At 34.1% G+C, this 9,342-nt stretch overlaps 1 non-coding gene across 1 annotated transcript; it reads right to left on the bottom strand.

Annotated features, from left to right (window-relative positions):
- Positions 1–7,506: 7,506 nt before the first annotated feature.
- Positions 7,507–7,610, bottom strand: LOC144313175 (U6 spliceosomal RNA). The gene has a single exon (XR_013378900.1). It is a non-coding gene; the product is annotated as a U6 spliceosomal RNA (small nuclear RNA).
- Between the last annotated feature and the right edge of the window lie 1,732 nt (positions 7,611–9,342).

The raw sequence follows: 9,342 nt of genomic DNA, 5'->3' as shown, positions 1-9,342 counted from the left end.
AGGTGAGTAATAGGGTTTATTATTATTTTTAAATTAATTTAAACATGCTTCATGGTTCCCCCTCCACAATTCAGTGTTATGACATAGTGTCATTTTTTATATAAAATAAGTTACATTTAGGGACACCTGGCTGGCTCAGCCAAAAGAGTGTGCAACTCTTGATTTTGAGGTCATGAGTTCAAGCTCCACATTGGGTATGGAGATTACTTACATAAATAAATAAACTAAAAAAAGAATAAGTTACGTTTAGTTGGTCAATATTGTTACTCAGAGTTGAAACTTGGTTACAAATGAAATAGAATTACATATTATTTTATAATAGTTATTTTTCTGTATAAGATAGTAGAAATTTTAAACAAATAGGAAAAGAAGAAGAAAAAAATCAAATTAACTATAAAACCACTATCCAAACAAATTTTATTTTGATACTGATGTCCTTTATCTGAGTGTGTGTGTGTGTGTGTGTTTGTATGCACATATACATATCACATTATCTGTAACTATATATGTATATATTTGTATGTCTGTATGTATCACATTATCTATTTATCTATCTGTTCATCTATGTGTCGGCTTACAGTCACTTTAAATTTTAGTCTAAAATCTGGAATTATTTTTTAATGGTTACTAGAATTGCTTTAATGGGGAAAATGTATTTTTAGCTTGAGTTTATCTAAGAATCTCCAATATCTATCAATCTTCAATAATTCTGAGTATTTTGGAGTTATATCAGTGTGAGTGGCATATTTATTAACTGCTCTTTTTAAAAGTTTCAATTATTCCTTTTCAATTTTCTTAGTCATAGACTTTTTGGTCAGTGTTTCTCTGTGAACAAAATGTGTGAATTTTGTATGACACTGTCAGAACCATTTAACACCAAGACTTCTTAAAATATTTGCAGAGTATCAAGTTCCCATAAGATATAAAATCTGCGATTGGTGTTAATTGCCCACATTCCAGTAATCCTCAAGTCATGACATTAATGTCCGTATGTTAAAAGATCATAAAGAGGCTATGCAATGTTTAGGCAGACAGGGCACTGCTTGTCCCTAAACTATAAAAATGTTTATTAGAAAGACTTTAAGTATCTCTACATATATTTACATAAATCAACTTTTTTTGGTGTGATTTATTCTTACAAGTATTACTTTGCTGGTAAAAAGCTAAATTTTGAAGAAAACGTATTTGACAAAACATATAAAACTATGGCTTTATATTAAATCTGGAGCCTACTTTAACTTATATCTATATCATGTATACATTCAATGGACACATCCTGTAGTTTTGAAGATGTTTTGTTTTCCCATATTTTCTTTTAAATAAGAAAGACTTAAAGACTTATTTTTTTTTATATGCTTCCACTCAGCTATATTTCCTCTTCCTGTCTTTATCCTCAAAGAGATCCCATAATAACTAAGTAGTTAGTTCAGGACATATAAAGAGCCTACTGTTATTTTTAATAGAGAAGAAAAATCACCCTGAGTTTGTATCTCCAAAGCCATGCCTTGTTCCAATCTTTCTGAAACATTTAAAGTATCCTATCCTTGCATTCTTCTTCAATTGTGCTACAAAGCCCCACCCTCTCTAAGTTCAAGATATTAGACTATTTCATTTCATTTTTTGAGACAATTTCAATCTTTACAATGTCTTTTTTTAACGTTTTTTTTTATTCTGCCAAAAGAAGTGTTTTCTATTAAATGTTCTTCAAACTTAAGAAATGGGTGAAGCATTTGAAAAAGAACTTTTACTGAACTTGTTTTTTGATTTGGTAGAGAGGTGCTGCCTTGCTCATAAGAATTGCCAAGAATATCCTTTGAAATTAAATGTCTTTGACATTCTTTTTGTCTTTAGTACCACCTGAGTACCTAGAAAGTAAACACCTGTTGCTCTTTGGAATGGTTTTATTTTTTAATTTTCAAAGCTTATTTGAAACGTTTAATTATTCCCCATAGAAACAAAAGATTGTGTTTATAAGTAAGTACAGCTTTTATTTGATGAACATAATGCCATTTTCACTTGCTTTTATTCATATTCTTTTTTTTTTTAATTTCTCTAAATAAAATAGCATTAGTCTTCATGCTTCAAAACAGAAGCTACAGCTTTACTAAATTGCCAACTGATGTTATTTCCACCTGAATGATGCTGGCTTCATTTCCAATGAGGATGGAGCTAGAATTTTTGTAGCCAGATTGGCTTCTTTCAAACAACCTTCAGAGACAAAAGAAAAAAAAAATCCTAATAATGAAAAGATGTTACAGTGACAACAGATAAGCTTCTGCGATGCAGTATGATAGAAGGAAAGTCCTATGAGTTAGAAAATGAGAAAAGGGAAACGACCTATGTGGAAAATGTGTGATTCTTTTTCCTATTCCTTTTTCCAATATAAAAGCTCTGGATTCAGAGTCTGGAAATATGAATTCTAATCCTGGCTCATCCATATACTAATGTTTTTATATTTGATAACTTACTAAAAACATTTCAGCCCTATTGTTTTATCTGAATAATGAATAAAATAACTACACCTCCCTCATGCAATATTCAAAAGGGTGAAACTTGATTGTGTGTATGAAATTAATTCTATAATGATTTGTTCTACACAAATTCAGCTTATAATTAATATAGATTTTTATGTAGTGCTATGAATAGTCCCTACATTCACGATGTGGAGAAGATATCTATAGAATTACGTGAAATACACCAGACATTAAAATTGATTAAGAAGGCATTTAGCATGTAGCCACATTCATTTTCTTAATAGTGTGTGATTCTTATGGGCCACACATCACTCTAAAATAATGAAATTTTCTTACTTACCTTCTGATAATTCACTGAAAAAGAGATAAATTATTCTTTGGCTTTGTATTTTCAGTGATTACTAAATTTCCTGATATTGAATGGGTTCTGGATGCCTGTTATGTGCATGAAACATGAACAGCTTTTCTCTCAATAAGGCATAAGCAGATTTCTTATGTGTCAAAATGGTGAAGTAAATGCAATACTAGAAGATATAAATCAGATTATATCTCAGATTGAACCTCTTAGTACTCAAATTTATGCAAGTATTCTGAGCATTACATGTTCATTAAAGAACTCTGCTATGACCTAAATCCCAATGTTTCTCAACAGAAACACAACTTTTCTCTTTTTTAAAAAGATTTTATTTATTCATGAGAGGCACAGAGAGAGAGGGAGAGAGAGAGAAAGAAAGAAAGAGGCAGAGACACAGGCAGAGGGAGAAGCAGGCTCCATGCAGGGAGCCCTACAAGGGACTCCATCCCAGGTCTCCAGGATCACACCCTGGGCTGAAAGCAGCGCTAAACCTCTGAGCCACCGGGGCTGCCCAAAACACAACCTTTCAATAAAAAATGTTACTTAATCAACTATCCAGTGACAATCGTGTAATTTTTCTGTACTAGAACACACTTGATATGTTAAAAGAGTTAGAAGCTACTAATGTGTCATACTTAATTTTTTCTTAGTAGCAAAGAAAATATCAACATACATGGCATCAAAGCAGAATAGAACTAGAAACATTTTACACAGAAATATCAGGTGTGAAATGTGTAGTGTGAATAATTATACACAGAAATATTAAGTATAGTGCAAATAGGTCCTTCAAGTGTCATCCAGGTAATAGAAATTCAATAATTAGACACGGGTGGTTGTGATCAATCTGGTATGGCAGCCTGGAGTGGGGACAGGGCATAGGCACAAGAAAAAAGGGCATTTGTTAGCAGGTGAATAATGGACAATAGATCAACGGTCTTAGGAATTTTGGGGACTGTTATGAGAGGCTATCTGCTTTCCATAAAAGAGAAACAGACAGAAGTAAAAAAGGAATACAGAATAGAAAACATGCAGATACTTTAGTCAGTTTTAGAGTGTATTTTATTTAAGTGTAGAGATGGAAACCTCCTTCTGCAATGCAATTAGGCAATTCTACATTTTTTTACCTGTATAGAAATGATATACAATCCAATGATATCATTGGATTTTAATGTCATCAGAATGATGGTGATCATTTCTTGAGCATAGAGCCTAGCAAGAGAACGGGAGATACATGAGAATGGAATCTTAGAAATCACGTACAGGAACATCACAAAAAGCACCAATAAAATCCACATAGAAAATATAATCAAATTCTTAGAAGAAATATAGGAAGCATGAAGCATCACAGTAGCCAAAGGAGATGTTTGAAGACTGATTAGGGAGCCAAACTTACCCATCTTAAGTTAGAAGGAGTCTGGAAATATGAATAGGGCCAGGAGATGTTGAATATGACTAAGTTAGAAGAGTAGTGTGGATAATGTACTAAGATGGGGAGTGAAGAAGCACAAATGTGGATGAAGATTAAAAATATATATATATGAGTTTGGTAGGACAGTTGAGGCCATTATTTGAGTTAAAGCCAGGGTTTCATCACACAAATGAATAAATATGATTGCATCTAAAAGAAAGAGGTAAGTTGGAAATGCAAAACTGAAAGCACAGAGAGGAATAGGCAGGAGTATATGTGATCAAAAGCTAAAGTGGTAAAGTACTAAGTACAGCAATTTGGAATTGGAAAGAACAAAGCACAAACTAATCCAGCAAAAAATATCCCTAGAGTTGTGCTTTATTTCAAATTGTATTAACTATGTAACCTTAGGCAAATCATTTCATGTCTTGGGATCTATTTCCTTATGGGCATATTTAGGTAATAAACACATAAGGCTCACCTACCTAGTACTGTGTGAAAATACAAAGGAGAATAAAAATGCTTCATCAGTTAAAAAAATGTATAGGGATGGTTGATGTTATTATTTCTCTGCAATAAGACTTTGGAAGCCATAATGAGGAAAGCAGCAAAAATGTTCCATGATTCTTACTGTGTAATGATTTAATGGGCCTGGGTTAGTTAATAGGTTAAATTTGCATAGAGTACATTTTTTTTATTATTACTTGCACAACTTACTGATAGTTAGCATACTACATAATATCCCATTAAAATACTTCTCAGTTGAGATATTTAATTTAAATTACATCTATAGATGCACTCTTGCCAACTCTAAAACAAATTTCCCATGAATGTACCCAAAGTCATGAAATAAAGGACTCTCTTAATTGGTCTTATACATTCATATAATCTGAACAGTACATAAGTAGCAATAAAAGTTGCAATAGCCCTTAGGACTTACACATGACAAGCAGCCTGTGGTAAGCAATAAAGATTCAAGGATAACAATATGAATCAGTTTTCTAAGTATACTACTCACAGTGCGAGAGCAATAGCATAGAACATATTTTTATTTGTACATGCAAAAATAGTTCCCGATAATAAAAATGTCATCGTACGATATTGCAAAGAATACTTCAACCTACTGCTCCTAGAGGAATTCATAACAATCTAACTAGCAGTTTTCATTCTCTGTAGATTTCAAAATGCAAATTGATTTGTTCTTTTTCCTGATTTAGAGAAACAGAGTATGTCCCTGTTGCCCCATGAGATTCTTTAGATTTCCTTGACTGAAGGTAGAGTATTTATTAAAACTTATGAGTAAGTGCCCCCGGGGCCATACTGAAATTGCAAAAAGTTTACTAGAATCCATCAACTAATTTTTAGAATCATGTGGAATTTCCAATAATTAAGATTAAATATCTAAAAAGTATTTTATTTTTTAATTCAACCAGATTATCACTGTGTTTAATTCCTACTTTTTAGGGAAAATAAAAAGGTAAAGTTATGTTATAAGCCCTTAATTTGAAAGTGCTTGCATCAAGATTATACTAACTATTGAAGGTAATATTTATCATGCAGTGTTTAAGATATGGGTAGAAAATGTTTTATAGATGCAGAAAGGCAATGAAAACTATTCTTTTTATTTTTTAAAAAATACTTATTTATTAATGAGAGACTCAGAGAGAGAGAGGCAGAGACACAGGCAGAGGGAGAAGCAGGCTCCATGAAGGGAGCCCGATGTGAGATTTGATCCCAGGACTCCAGGGAGCCGAATCCCTGAGCCGAAGTCAGACGCCTAACCACTGAGTGACCCAGGCATTGCAGAAACTATTCTTTTTTAATCACAAACTGAAAAACTCTCAGCCAAAATGATACTGTTTAACAAATATTTACAGTAGTCCCTTCTTATCTGTGGGGGATACATTGTTAAGCCTTTGGTAGATGCCTGAAACTTGACAGTACTCAACCCTATATATGCTGTTTTTCCCATATATACATACCTATGAAAAGGTTTAACTCATATTTTAGGCAAAGTAAGAGATTAACAGCAATAGCAAAATAAAATAAATTATAACTATATATTGTAATAATAGTTATGTGAATATGGTCTCTGTTTCTCACTCAAAACTTCTTATTGTACAATACTCATCCTATTTTTAGAATGAAATGAGGTGATAAAATGTCTATGTGATGAGATGAAGTGAATGACGTAGGCACTGTGATGTTGTGTTCGGCTACTATTAGCCTCTGACAGTAAATAGGAAGGAGGATCATCTGTTTCCTGGACCATAGCTGACCATAGGTAACTGAAACCACAGAAAGCGAAATTGTGGCAAGGAGGGATCCCTGTATTGTGTGCAGTCTAGACATCATACACCAGGCAGGGATGCTACAAAGGAGAGACATAAACACAACTTCTTCCCCATGGAAGACAATATTATAAAAAAAAGTGTGATAAGTGCTTTAATGCTCATAAGTAGAGTGTGGTTTGGGAAATAAATACAGTGCCTGAACATAGATGAACAGGGGAGAATTTAGGTATGAGCAGATATTCAGAACATTCCTGTGGAGAAAACACTCTTGGCATACTAGACATCTTTCAGGACTTGGCCAAGGGATACATGTAAAGGATGAAGGCGTGAGTGTGATGAGAAAACCGCAGGTAGTTAAATGTCATTTGCCTGAAGATAGAGACGGCAGACACGACCGTGAAGTCGAAGCATGACTCTTCCATAACATGATAAGGAGTCAGAGATTTCTTTACACTATATCAGTGGTAAGAAGTCATTTTAATAGTTAAATATAATTTCAAGACCATCCTCTTGAAGGGATTAGTCCGACAACAGTGCCAATGAAGCCGGGAAGAGGACAACTAAGGAGGTGGGGGGGAATGTATGTGGAGAAACATGACGATGAGGGGCCTTAGAAAAGAAATGCCTACAGCATAAAAGTGATTTCCTTCAGTTATTCATTCAGTGTGATAGAGTATAGAGTAATATATGCGCACTCTCCAGTTTTAGATGCGGTAACTGGATGGTTGTGAAAAATAAAAAAGAGTAAAGGAAAGCCAATGCCTTTATGGAACGAGATGGACCATATAATGAGTAGTGTTAGTTATATTAAAATGAAGGCATTGTTGAGAAATGAAAGATTTTGACATCCATCTAGACCTTGACTAGCCATAAACTCTAAGTATGGTAAAGACATTCAGGGTTGCGCAACCTTGCAAGAATTCAGGGTGGTTGGTATAGGAGTATAGAGTGAAACGGTCACCAGTGATGTTAGAGTGGTATTAGTTGAACCAAAGAGTTTTATATGCCATTCTTGCTCAGGGGCCTTGCTAATCTCTGTATTGTTCCAATTTTAGTACATGTGCTGCCGAAGTGAGCAGGAAGCAAAGAGCTTCAATACTGCAGTGCAGGAAATAGAAATCGCTACGGAATCTTCAGAACTGCATTATTACACAAGTGAAGACAAACCTAATTGCACCTCTACCTAGAAAATCATAAAAGAAAATGGTTGAGGCAGAATGAGCTGGTTCTCTCCCCCACAATATCCGGTCATGTCTTCTTTTACAATAAACATTTTAGTTGAGTACGTGTCCATGTGGGTCAAACAAATTTCCTAGGTTCCCACATAGCTGGATGTCACCTTGCAACTAGGTCCCCAGCAAGGAAGTAGGAGCAGAAGTGCTGTATGCACTTTCCAGATCATGCAGACTAGATTGCGGACTTATTAGTGGAAGTTCAAGGGGTAATTTTTAACACAAAAGCCAAGTTACCATTTGAGGATGACGAAAGCAACCACATAGAGCTTTGGTCCTCCACAGCACTAACGACAATCAGAAATTGTTAACACTCAGGAAATGAAAATGCACTTCTAATTTGAGTAAGACATTGCTATTTTGTCTTATTACCTCAACAAATGCAAAAGAAAATGTGCTGGGGCTCCTGGGTGGCTCAGTTAGTTATGCATCTGCCCTTGGCTGGGGTCATGGTCCTGGGGTCCTGGGATGGAGCCCCACATTGTCATGCTTTCTGCTCAATGGGGAGCCTGCTTCTCCCTCTCTCTCTGCCTGCCGCTCCCCCTGCTTGTGCATGCTATCTCTCTATAAAGAAATAAAATCTTTAAAAAAAAGGAAAATATTCTGAGGTCATTCTAGATACTCATAGTAAAGGTACTGAATAATGATGGTTATGCGTTTAGAAATTAAAAAAAAAGAAACTATGACGAGAATGTTGAATTGGCTTTTAGAAAAAAGTATCCAATTGGTATGCTTTTAATGATGAAAGTAAATAAAGCTAGGATATTTAGCAAGGGGTTTGGGTATAGGCACAAATCACAGAAAGTTTCAGGTATTTGAGCTAAGACTAAAACAGTGGGTGGAGGGACAGTACCATCCCACTCATATCTTACAACTTCTAAATCCCCTATATTTAATCCTGTATTATTTAATTATGCTGAGAGTTTCCTGTATTATAAGGATAAGGAAAATTAATATTAAATTGCAAATTGATAATATCAAATAGTAGGTAATCTCTATAATTAAAAATGAAAAAATAAATATGAAAATTTCATAACCAGTAGGTAACCTGTACTGTTTATACCAGTTAAGGTCCTTGTCTAAGCATTATGCAAATTTAAAAGCTACAATTTACACAAATTACCTTATTTATACCTCACCATGAATATTTGAGGTAGGATGGTGTCATTTTAAATATGAGCAAATAGAAGCTCAGAAAGTTTGTTATATACTATGAGTGTTGTCTGGGTTATTTAATTCCAATATCTAATCCTATCATCACTGTGCTATTCTCCTTCCCATTTGCAAATCTAATATATTTTGATTATGTACAACCTATCAGTGACTGTACTGTACTCTTTACATATCTTAACTATTGAAATTCTCTTTGATTTACAGATGAAAAACGGGTTCAGTGGGGCATGAGGTTGCCCACTTCATATGTTAAAAAATCTTAACTTAAAAAAAAAAAAAAAATCTTAACTTAAATCCTTGTTAGAAATGAAACTTTGTGCTTTCAACCACTATTCTACATCATTTATATATTTATTTGTGAACAAAAATTTAGCAAATATAAAGAATGCATGTTTTATAGCATCAT

The sequence above is a fragment of the Canis aureus genome, chromosome 4, assembly GCF_053574225.1.
Source record: "Canis aureus isolate CA01 chromosome 4, VMU_Caureus_v.1.0, whole genome shotgun sequence".
In the NCBI taxonomy this organism is placed as follows: Eukaryota; Metazoa; Chordata; class Mammalia; order Carnivora; family Canidae; genus Canis; species Canis aureus.
The sequence above is the reverse complement of the archived record's forward strand: the minus strand, read 5'-3'. Positions and strand labels throughout refer to the sequence as shown.